This window comes from Dunckerocampus dactyliophorus, chromosome 4, assembly GCF_027744805.1.
Source record: "Dunckerocampus dactyliophorus isolate RoL2022-P2 chromosome 4, RoL_Ddac_1.1, whole genome shotgun sequence".
In the NCBI taxonomy this organism is placed as follows: domain Eukaryota; kingdom Metazoa; phylum Chordata; class Actinopteri; order Syngnathiformes; family Syngnathidae; genus Dunckerocampus; species Dunckerocampus dactyliophorus.
Genome location: NC_072822.1, coordinates 13,858,391 through 13,870,957, shown reverse-complemented (window position 1 = coordinate 13,870,957; position 12,567 = coordinate 13,858,391). Strand labels below are relative to the sequence as shown.

Below are 12,567 nucleotides of genomic sequence, written 5' to 3'. Positions count from 1 at the left end.
TCCTGCAATTTCCAATGGGCTGACAAGCTTGTTGTGAGTGCACTGATAGCTCGTGATCGGCTCCTGCTAAAGAAAGAGCTATCGTTTCCTCACTGACTTGTGAGCGGCATAGTATTTAAACAATTAGTAGTAGTTCTGATTACAATTTTGCCATAAATTGTATAAGCACGTATAAGCAGCAGAGTTCAAAGTTTAAGAAAAAGTAGCGGCCTATACACAGGAATTTACGGTAATTACAGTAACTTTGAATATTTGTAGAATTTCTTAGCTAAACTTTACACAAGGTTCCACCCCTTTGCAACCCAACCTGAGACTCTTCATTCTTCATCATTGGCCAGTGTGAACCATGACTGTGACAGCAACACACACATGACCTGTGTGTGTATATTTTGTGTTGAAGCTGCAGGGGAAGCACTTGTAGAGTTACATCACACCCCAGAGTAATGAAAGGGGTTCATGAGCAGTGAGTTCTCTGTGTACTTGAGGCCAACAAAGACTTCAACAATAGTGGCTGACATTCGCCCCCAAACCACCCCACCACCACCACCACCACCACCACACACACCTCATATCACACTGCACTTTTCTACTCTTCTTCCTCCTGCACTTCTCACATGTATTGTCTTACATGATATCCTTAGAACCTGTTAAGACAGCCGGTGACTTTTTTTTTTTTTTTGGAGCTGAGGACACATGGGCTGGGAGTGTCTCAGGGTTACTACTGCTTATTGTTCTCTTCAAGAGGAAGCCAGGAGACTCAGGCTAACAGTGAACACACCAGCCGTGTAGTAAATGCACACTTCAGTGGAGATGCATTTGAAGGAAAACACAAATGTGGTCATTTTGGATGTGATGTACTCAAGTATGCCAACAATGAACACTTGACACACTGACCCAAATATCAAAATCTTTTTTTCCCTAGAAGAAAAAGACATCTTATATCCAGGTGGAGCCAAACGATTTCCCCCTAAAACGAGTCAGCTTTTCTTCCTGTTACTCACACACACAAGTGACATGAAAGAGATGCAGCTCTGACACTGAGAGCGTAGGAGTTATGATGCTAATTTTAAGATAGTGGTGATTAAGGAAGCCGTCATCAAACAACAGCAAAGCTAAGAAATATATCCTTTTTTAGTTGTCTTTTTTATATATTCTATTAAAACATTTTTGTACAAAAAAGGTCTTACCCTCCATTTTACCTTTAATGTTGTTTCGAGTTGTTTGCATTATGAAGCTCCAAAAGTTGTTGTCAGATAATGTTTCTTTTTTTGAAGGTAGGGTCTTTAACTCCAGCCTACACTGGACAACCAAATCTTCCTCCATTGCTCTCACCATACCTGATGCTCACTTCCCCCAAAAAGGTATTATGGTATTACATTTCCCTGTAACTATAGAGCTTGCTAACAAGATATATCATGAGACCCAGCATGAGTGTATGGCTTGAACAACAGCTGAGGACTATGGATAGTTAATTTCACTTCATATGTTACACCAAGTTTATCTTGTCATACACTTGAAATACTGGAAGTCAGTCCCTCAAAAATACACTGTAAGTCATTGACTGCCCTCATTTTTTCAAGAATTCAGCCTGAACAAAAGTGTTTTGCCCAGGCTTTTCTTCTTCAACACATTTCTCTGATGCTTAGCTGACAGTGAAGAACAGTTCAGGGTTGGCAGGCGGTCCCTCAGCTATCGACAGCCAAAGTCAGCCCATCTCCAAAAGATGAAGGGAAGTGAATTCAGACAAGTTGAGCGCCAGAGCCTGCCTGCTTAGCGCACCTCAAGGGCGCATGCTGCTTGCCGAGCCTTCCTGCCTGTCTTTCTGCCTGCATGCAAGCAGCTGATCTCAGTCAGAGCAGCATCCCATTCTCTGCTGACACTTCACTTCAATGCCTCTGTGCATGTCTGTTGATTATGAGGGTACAGGTCAAATAAAGTAACTCAGAGATCATTAGCTGATTTTTTAGCTCACATTTATGTGAGCATAACCACATGTGGTACCATGCTGCCCTTGTTGAAGCAATTTTGCTGAAATGACAGCATTCACTTTTTCTGGGTGAGAGTCTAGCAGCATGACACATCTTAACTTGTATTGTATTTGTATTTGTACTTTATTTATCCCACAGCGGGGAAACTTGGCAATATTTGCCCACTCTTCCTTCCAAAAGTACTCCACATGTGCAAAATTATAAGGGCATGTCTGTGCACAGCCCACTTCGGGTCAATCCTTAGATTTTCCATTGGATTTAGGTCTGGGCACTGGCTGGGCCATTACTTCTTCATTTGGATGTACACTTGCATCTAGTCAGTCATGCTAAAAGGTCATACCGTCGTCCCTCATTTATTGATACCAGACCCGACCGTAATAAGTGAATTTCCGTGGAGTAGGATTCAATATTAATAAATGGAAATTTCGTAGTTAGAGAATAGAAAACCTGTTTACAACTTTCTAAAAAAGTGTTTAACATTATTAGAGAGTAGACATGAAATAACACCCCTGAGGTCACCACTTGTATTACCTAATACAGTACACAAGATAAGCAATAATAAGACATAATAACTCACGATGGTTAGCATTGGGAAAGTTCCTTGTTCTAGTAGTATCTCAAACTCAATGTGGATCGATCACATGGCATTAAAAAAAGTTCGACGTCAGCCTATCATCCATCGAGTGCGGAAGAAGGACAGAGTAAGAAGCCAAAAACGTACCACTTCCACACACAATGTGAGGAGAACTTTTTTTCCACTATATGATGTTAGAATTTGCATCCATGGCTGACTCATGCAGTGCAAATTAAGGTAATGTTATGGAAGGTAATGTCTCATCAATGTAACATTATTGACGCCTCATGACCAGAATGCTCCATATGACTTGTCTTTCAATAATTTTCACTAATAATAGGCCATTGCCACCCACGAAACAGTGATCAATTAATTTTGGAAAAACCGCAATAGAGTGAAGGAGAAATGTTCAAACTGAAGTATCGAGGGATGCCTGTATTAATCTTCAACTTCAGCATTAAAGCATTCTATTTTGGAGTCTATTAGGAATTGTTCATTAATTATCTCCATCTTGACTAAAGCCTCAGGAGAACAAGCCTAAAGCATGCAACCACTGTGGGTATGATGTTCTGGTGATGCACAGTGATGCTTTTGCACCAAACTACAGTGGAACCTTGGTTTTCATATGATTTTTGACAAAAAATACTGCCAAAAAAAAGGTCTCGGTTATCGTACAGTCAAACAGTGTGCCTAACAAACTAGTTAGCAAGGAATCGAGTGCCCAAAGAAAGCATCCACACGTTGGTGACTCAGTCTCTGTGAAGAATGAATAGTGGTTCTTTTCGAGTTGGGACACTATGGATAGATTCCGTCCAGGGAATCCTTTCATCTTTCTTTCATCTTTATTATGTGTGTGCGGGTGGTTACGTGTTCATGGAAAGCACACAGAACAATCAACAACTCGTATCTGTCTCTTTCCTTCCTCTAATTAGCATAGTGCGCTGTACGCTGGTGAAGCGTTCGAGAACACTGCATATTTCTGAGTTTGGATGAGTCTGTGTTTTTTTTTTTTTTTTTAATTAAATACAGCTGTAAAAAGTTGGAGTGCCAGAACTTTGAGAATGTGAGAAACACTATTTAATTCAAGAAAGAAATTGTAGCATAGTACGAAGGTACAGAGGGGGAGCCGTTTAACGGAGACACATTACAGAAACAGATGTTCCAATATACAGTAGAATTTGGACTTGCAACCAAAAAAAAAAAGTTTTATACATTTATACATAGTTGAATGCCATCACCAAGGTGTAGCATGCTTTGGCTATTTCTTATGTTGGAGGAAATACTGTATAGACTCAATTTGTACAAAAAAATACCTTATTTGTATTTTAAAAGGGATGTGTTCACTTTCAATGTCCACCTTTGTTAACTGGAAGATTTTGGCAACTAAAAACACACATGTACAAAAAATGGTCCACGGGAATTGCTGACATGCCCCAAAATATAACTGACACACATGAAGACAACATATCTCTTCACCATGCCAGTCACTTTCTCCTTTGTCAGTGCCTCCCAACCTCAGGGAGACATATTCTTTTTCATCTGTCAGTATAGATGGGAACTTACATGTTCCAAAAAAACAATAAAACACAACAATGGTCTTGGCAGCACAGAGGAGGCACCATGTTTTGTATGCTTGAAGCAATGCATTATCTGCTAAGTGTCTAGTAACCCCCCTATAGTAAATAATGGATGCTCCTTTTTCTGGGAAAAAAAACACTTTCACTTCGGGGACCAGTCATGGTTTACCTGTATAAATGCCCTTTCTGTGTCTTTGGAGAAATGGATAGCACTAAAGGATGTGGGTCAGATGATTTCATTAGCACAGCATTTCTCTATGTGTCTCCTTCAATCAGCCATTTGACACATGCAATGTCACTCAAAATGTCTTACAGACACCTTGATGGAAAATTCTCTGGTAAAAGGCATGCAGAAGCTGGTGATCCATAGCAGGGGGAATTTGTGAAATATAGCCAACATAAAATGAGGGCAGAAACAGTAATGCTTGAAAGGAGAAAGTCACCTTTTCAATCTGCTGAATATCCTTGACGTTTTAGCCTTAAGACTGCCATCAATAGGTTAGGGCATTTGTTTCCAGGTCACTCTCTCTGAAGTCTTCATTAAGCCTAAAAACATGCAGAGAAGACATCAGCCTAAAAAAACAATACAGAATGTGCCCGTACAGACAGACTGATTATTCAACTTTGCATGCGTAAGTGTCTGATTGTTTCCTTGCACGTTGCACAGTTACGTCACAGCACCAAGTTAGACGAAATGTAACTTATAAAGTGTGTAAGAAGGTAAGTAAGTCTCTTTGGTTTCCCTCCCCCCATTCATGCTGAGGTTACATCGAAAGAGTTTCAGCTATTGTGAATTATTTACTTGATTCACCATTCGGCCCTTTAACCTCTTAGCAAATGCACAAGGCTGTCATGGTTAAAAATATACTCCCATAGGATCTGCATCTGAGTGTGTATGTGTGTGGGAGGGTGCATTTAGGGACAGGAAAAAAATAAAACCGTATATAACCTATGACACGTAAAGCATTGTCCACTCTCTCTTTCGGTCTCACATAGGAACTCATCAGAGGATTACTCTTATTGGAGAATCCAGTCCCAGAAGGGACTATTAGAACACAATGCTTGACTGTGCAAGGGAGTGTGACAGTTCCAAACGTAATCCTTATGGGCTATAACGTGAGGGAATTTTGTTTAAGGAGAAGTTCATCCAGTTAAGTAAAGTTAAGTGAATGAGCCAAAGAAGCTCATGTATGTTGGCCCCTCACAGCAAACTGATTTCGGCTCTTGCAGCTTCCCAGTCACACTGAATGACTTTGGGGCTTGTGGGCCCTAAAGCATAAGCATAACCACACGCAAGCATATGAAAGCAAAAACACACACCAAACCCAACTCTTCGGGAGACGTAACTGTGGTAGTATATCCCTGGCATGCAGCCGTGTTGTCATGGATACCCCCAGACACATCCGCCATCCTCTGAGCGGGGGGATGCTGCTGAGCGCCTCAGAGGAGCTGGCGCCAATTCTCCTACCCCCCTTCTTCCTCGCATTCTCTACCCCTTCCCCCGCAAAAATAACTGAATCCCCTTTTTCCCTGAAACGCGGCTTAACATCACTCTCTTGCTCTGCTGGTTGGTGTGAAAGTGCAATATTTTTGGGAAGGGGTTCTAAACTGTGGTGCAGTTTGTTGGAACAATGGAGAGTGGGCCAGAGTGAGGATAGAAGAGGCAGGACTAGTCAGATTATTTTCTGAGACAAGCCAAGATAGATGATGAACAGGGAAACTAAGCTGTGCATGGGCGTGTGCACGCTCAGGGGTGTATGTGTTAGCCTCAGGGCTTTGGTTAAGCCTATAGTTCATCCTGAAATGATCCTTTTCATTAGCCATTATCAATAATTCAACATCACACTTGCTTTAATGGTTTAATGTGGGAAAACCTTCACTCTGAGCGCACACAATCACACACAAGTCCTGGCCTGCATTCAGTGGCACTAAAGGAAGTGTACATACAATGCAAACATTATGAAGAAACACAATTTGTCCGACCGGGCAGTAGCTTTCATTTCCATGCAAAAGTCACTTCAAGTGTATGTGGAGTTATATTTGTACTGTACTAAAAAGGGACATATAAAATGCTCTATTCTATGACGGAAGAATAAAAGGGTAAAGCTTTTATGACATGTACCCTCCTTACCTCATCTTTGCCCTCCCTTTCATATTCTCCTGTATGGCAGCGCTCATTGGCTGCACATATGCTGGGAGGGGAAAGTAATCCTCTTTGATTGCAAGGCTAACTTGAAGTGTCAAATATTCTTATGAAAATGGCGGTACAGTTTCTCACCGCTAAAATGGGTCGGGGGCACAGATGGGTGCATATGTGTGCTCAGAAATTTCCCTCCAAAACATTGTCTTTCTAAATCCCCCCCACAGCCAAGTCCTTATCTTTACCTTTTTTGAAAAAGCTGACAAATAAAGCCACAATGTGATGTGGATATTTGCATTGGATTGTCCACGCTAATCACTGAATATATACTAGGATGACAAAAGAGCCATAGAAGTGCAAGTAAGTATGGAAAGAATGCAAACAATACAGTAGCATTAATCACTTCAATAGGCAAACCTGCATAATGTAATTCATTTACCAGAGCTGTATCAAAGCTCTGCCTTCACAACAAAACAGTGCTCTTCATTTGATAATATTTTGAAAGTGCAAAAAAAATATAAAGGTCACACTGAAAAAAAAATACTACTCACTGAATAAAGCATTTTCCTGATAGTGTCAAATCTTCACTAATAATACCTGATTCATACGTGGAAGATTTCTAGAGAGACAATGGCTGTTGGTCTCAGAGTGTGGAACTTCCATGACATCCATTGAAAAAAAAAGACTTTTTTGTTGAAAGAATATGATGTTATTCTCGTAGTTTTATACTGTTTTTCTTTTCACTGTGGCCCTCCTTCATATGACATGAGGGACTGGATCGTACCGAAACTTGTTTCTAATACTCCTTTTCCTTCTGTAGTTAATGTAGTTAATAACGTGACAAATAAGACATTGTTAAATCAATACTTGGCAATACTATGGCAGTGTCAGAAGTAAGTTAACGCGCTTACATTGTGTTGTTTAAGTGTTCCCTTTATTTTTTGAGCAGTTATATATACAATATATATACTATATATACTGTGTGTGTGTGTGTGTGTATATATATAAGTAGATGCCTCTCTCAAAAAGACCAAAGTTATTTGTGTCACTGTTGTTACAAAGCACGTCGCCTCTCCGTTGCCAGGAAGAAGAGAGAAGTGGCACTGTGGCACAGTGGCACTGTGGCAGTGTCACAACTAACGAGTGTTTTTTTTAGATGTGAGCCGTCTCTCGGTTGATTTTTGCTTTGAACTGCTAGCTAAAATTTGAGCTAGGAGCTACTAGTTACTGCCGGGCTTAGCTGAGTACAGCTATTTGGGGGATTGTGTCAATGACAATGAATATAAATAGCATTAGCGCTTGCTAGCGTTAGCAGCGCGTCAGCTGGTCACCGGGAAAGATTTTCAACACACACGTAACATACATACATTATATCGGTCTGATTTATTTTATTTATTATGTATTCTGCAAACTATGACAGGAACAACATCAAAGTAAAAGCACTAAATTAATAAAGACCCACCATCTGCCAGTATTAGCCTGGACTTTGCTTTTCAGGAGTACCAACAAATTTGCACATTAGCACTCAATAAGGTCATCAAATTTACCATTTAGCATTACAACATAGTATCAGCATTTAGGACCAAATACTAGGTAAAAGAAAAACCAGGAAAATACAGTATACTAGTCTTATCTGTGCAGCGTGGGAGAAGATGCATTGCAAAGTTAAATGGTGCGTTTATGGACAAAGTGGGACTAGTCGCCGCTTGCATTAAACGTGCAAAAACATGTGGGATTTCTAACTATATATTATTTTTAGCTATTTTTATATGTATTATTTTTAATAAAACAATGGCCCACATTTCCAAAATGTATATCCCTTTACAAAAAATGTTGATGTAGTTATTTAAAAATGATTTCATTTTTCATTTATGTGTGTGTTTTTTTAAATCATTGCACCTGAACGTTTCCCGCGGCCCTGGTGGTTGGGGACCCCTGCCTTACAGCATGCTTGGGGATATGATGTGCTCTTTTACACAAGAATGCCACTTTTATAGAATTGTTTTATAATGTAAGATTAATGTCTCCATAGACAAATGTTATCATTGAATCATATCGAGTATTTTAACCCGTGTATCTAGATGCGTGTGCAATGGTTTACCGCAAAGAGATTTGCATCCCTACTTATTATAAAAACTGTATTCTATTGGTGATTAATTGCAATTAATTATGAGTTAACTATGGAAACAATGCAATTAATCATGATTAAATATTTCGCTCGAGTGACAACCCTAATATATATCTAATATATATATAGTTTATATATAGGTCAGCCTGGGAAAGGGTTTGTTCACCACGTTCACTGGGATAATTTTGACGTGACAGTGGTGGTATTAAGAAATGGTTTGGGTCACTTACGTGCCCACTGAAAGCCCAGGTACAAAATGCACTCCCAGCCACTGTGGTATGGTATATAGTATAGTATATGATGATAGATTTAAGGCAACTAGAGTTATAACATTTTTAACGTACAGTACATAACTCTCCAGTAGGAATATTTTTGCCTTGTTTTATTTTGCTAGGGTTAGCAGAGGTGTGAATGAGAAATAGAACTGCTTTGTCTCAGAATCCCGCAAGAGATTTCCACACAAAGAAGGAGGCTAGAAAGAGGGACAAATGTGACTGAAAGAATGACAGCATGCACACTCATCTTTCAAGCAATTAAATCTTCTGACTCTAAAGTGAATCTGCATGAAAGACTTACACAGACAAATTGAGGATGGAAATGGACAAAAAAAGAACCAGTCAGCACAAATAGAGTTGGTAGTCTGGCCCTCTCAGCTGATGTGGTAGTTTAAAAAAAGCCTTTTCAGACCCAAAACAGGATCAAACAACGGGCTGTAGAATCCAGTTACACTACAACAATGGCTTACATTCACTCTCAGCCTCAACAGACAAGCTTTCACCTCAATGGGTGTGTAGCAGGAGGGAGAAAGTCTGGTTCGAAGGGTAAGTGCGGGTCTGGAGGGGCGTATGGTGATATCTTAGACGATAATGGTGTTGGAGAGATTAGATGGTATCAGCCTACCATGTTTGTTTTCAGCTGTTGGCTTATGTGGCCTCAGTGAGTCCTTGGTGAAGTTTCCAGGCATTACCAAGCTCAACTTGAATGAGAAATTTCCAGTTCATAATGCTCAATCATAACTGCATAACTGGCCTGTAAGTCAATGAAGAAAATGCCAGATCCCAACTACAGTCACTAGGCTGTTCAAATGGCTCATTAGTGGCTGATGGGACCATGACCTGGGACAACGTGGCAGCAGGAATGGGAAGCCAAAGGGACAAAGGAAATTACTCCTCAAAACAAGACTAATATCAATTTTATTTAATCATCCACTCTATATTAAATATGAAATACATATTAGGATGAAAGAAACCAGCACCTGCTCGATCTTGAAGTGTGTATCTTCCTGCCATAAGGCAAATCACCACTGAGCCTCGTGTAGCACCAGTCCAAAAAGAGATATAATATCTGCTAACTCCCAAAGACTCTCTTCTAATGAAGCAATGACGAGCAATTCCGGAAATGTGTGTTGGAATGGTTCAGTAGTTCAGCAGAGAATTAGCATGTTGGTGGGTGAACTTGTCAACATAAGGAGGAAATCTGCCTACCCACCCACTGGGTGGATCTACATTCATGTACAAAGTCGACAAGAAAGCTGACAATGGTGCAAAGACAAGGAGCAACTAAAATGGCAGAGAACACCCTGAATATTCCTTTTCATAAGAGTGCACTGGGAATGCCTGTTCTCTGTCTGTCTGCTGTGTCTGTTCATCTGTCAAGACGCTCACTCTCTCCTTTTCTTCCTCTCACCATCCCTCCCCCAAACTCAACATCTTGTACGTCAAAATACCAAGGCCAGTTCTTTTGAGAATGTTGTGCTGGACCATAAAGAGAAAAAAACATCTACGTTAGGGGAAAGCGATCTCGGGCTCTTCTCTGGCTGTGGCTGAGTTCTCCTGGGAAACACACATCTCATACAATGGATAGAGGAGGCCTTTTGTTAGGTCTCTGGGAGCTGCAGGGCTTTCTCTGGATCAAACATGTGTGTGTGTCTGCGTGCGTGTGTGTGCCTGTGTGTCTGTGTGTGTGCAGACTTCTGCATTTCACTCAAATGTGCACACAAGCAGCTGGCAGGAAAAGACTGCAGACACACACACACAGATACATACATACACCTTCGCCCACACCTGTACAGACAGATGCAAACTTTCCTCATCTTCCTAAACTAAGTGTGACAAAGTAAAGTTCTTCACTCTTTGGCATGCAGAGTGGAAAGACTCATTTAAACTGGGCCATGAGACATGAGGATAAGAAAGTAGTGAAGGATTTTTAAAAACTGGTTTAGTATTGGGCGTAGAGGCTTGCTAGTTGATTTGTTACTGGGCTATAAACCCCCAAAAGTCTAAAAATTTTACAATTGAAAGATGCACAACTCTTTTTGCCCCAGCAATGATCCCTATGTGGTACCTTACGACAGACTTTTGGTTCTCAACCGGTCACAATCTGGCAGCCACATTTTCCCATAGTCTTTAAGTGGTCATCAAATTTCATATGCAAATAGGCATTTTAGGAAACATAATTAAGGAAGTCATTAAATATCAAATATGCACAAAATATACAGTATATACATTTATATACAGTAATTTAATATGTGTAGAGCTGCCTTTCCCAAAGTAGGGGTCGTGTCACAGTAAAATATGCGCTAGTTTAAGGATTGTCAATCACAGGCATGTCATTTTCAAACTGTGTGTGTCATGTGTGTGTCATTTTGTACAAATGACCCTTTTGTTGTTGTAATTTTGGGTCAAAGCGAAGGAACCTAATTTGGAAAAAAAAGAATCTAATTTGTTTTTCAAATGTTGCATTAAAAGAATTCACGTTTTTCCACTCATGGGAAATGAACTCACACCTTTTCCAGGATGCCCCCTTTTCCATCCCCCAGTTTCCCAGAGACCCCCCCCCCCTTCAGTTTTCTGTCTCTGCATCCTCCCCACTCCTACCCGCAACCTCCCTCCACCCACCCCTGTCCTCCCAAGTCTCTGCCTTGCTTTCAACTCCAATTTTGGACACAATGAAGTTGTTCTGGCTGACAGTTTGGCCAGTAGAAGTAAGTGTTGCTCAAGCCTGCTGTGTGGCCCTGGAGTGGGCCCATTCTCCCCCTTGCCGGCTCAGTTACCGAGAGCCTTGCTGGTGAGACACGGAAGCCACCCGTCCCCCATGCTCCCACCCTGACCCAAACAATTTGCCTCAAACAGCAATCAGGCTCGCCCCATACACAAAACTGCACATAATTCAGTATTTAATATTCTTGCCAATGTTATTTATAGCCTTGTGAAGATATAAACTGACTGTTTGACACAGCCAAGTTAGTGTGATTTACTCAGTTACTCCACCTCTTGTAGGATGTGTCAGAACGGATTCAGTATTGAGGTCAGCTGGAAAGACAAAGCCTGCAGCCCTCTCTCTCGTGTCGCATCCAGTAAGCATCAAGCAACCTCTACTTGCTGTCACTAACCTCTGCTTCCATTGTGTTTTTCTTTATAAGCAACACAGAAAAAATGAGCAATCCTAATAATAAATATTTCTAATCTGAGAGAAAGACTCACAAATAAACCAAGACATGAGAAAGCCGCTTGGGGAGGCCCTGATTGTGGGGGACCATATGTCCAGGCGTTGAATATCAGTGGTCTCGCCCCCAGCGCTCCGCCAGACTGCCATAACTTAGTTTGTCTTCAGTACAGAGTTTGGTCCAAGCATGGCTGGCTTCATTAAGAACCTATTCTCTGCAGCCAATGAAGCTCAACAGACCGCCAACAAAGGAGCTAATCACACCCGCTGCTGCTACTCCCCTTTTAGCCTTCCTCCCTCTCCTCTCCACCTCACCTTTAACTGTGGTTCACACAAGAAATGCTCACAATTTTCACTCTTCATTAAGTAGAAAGCAAAATATGCAGTCATTCAATACCAACAAAAGTGATGTCACGTTAAAAGGTTAACAGTGCAAGACAATCCAGAGAGAATAAAGAATGCACATAAACTGCATAATGGCTAAATCCCAATAGGTGGATAAACAAACAAATGAGTTAGTTTCCATTGTGCACAGCTGCAGGTGTTTGTGCATCATTGAGTCAAGTCTCACCTGGCAGACAATATACTGTTGCAGACGGGATGTGGTGCGTTCACTGCCCACCTACCTACAATGTGTTGTGCCTGCAACAGCCTGTGGGTGCATTTGAGAGCAAAGGATGCGGTGCCTTGACAATGGAGAGCCTCAGGCAGCTGAA

General features: G+C 41.0%; 1 long non-coding RNA gene across 1 annotated transcript in view; it reads right to left on the bottom strand.

Annotated features, from left to right (window-relative positions):
- Positions 1-12,567, bottom strand: part of LOC129180379 (uncharacterized) — a 40,914-nt gene that overhangs the window by 2,648 nt on the left and 25,699 nt on the right. The window contains exon 3 of the long non-coding RNA XR_008570145.1: positions 4,583-4,685. This is a non-coding gene — a long non-coding RNA (uncharacterized LOC129180379). The remainder of the gene's footprint in view (positions 1-4,582; positions 4,686-12,567) is intronic.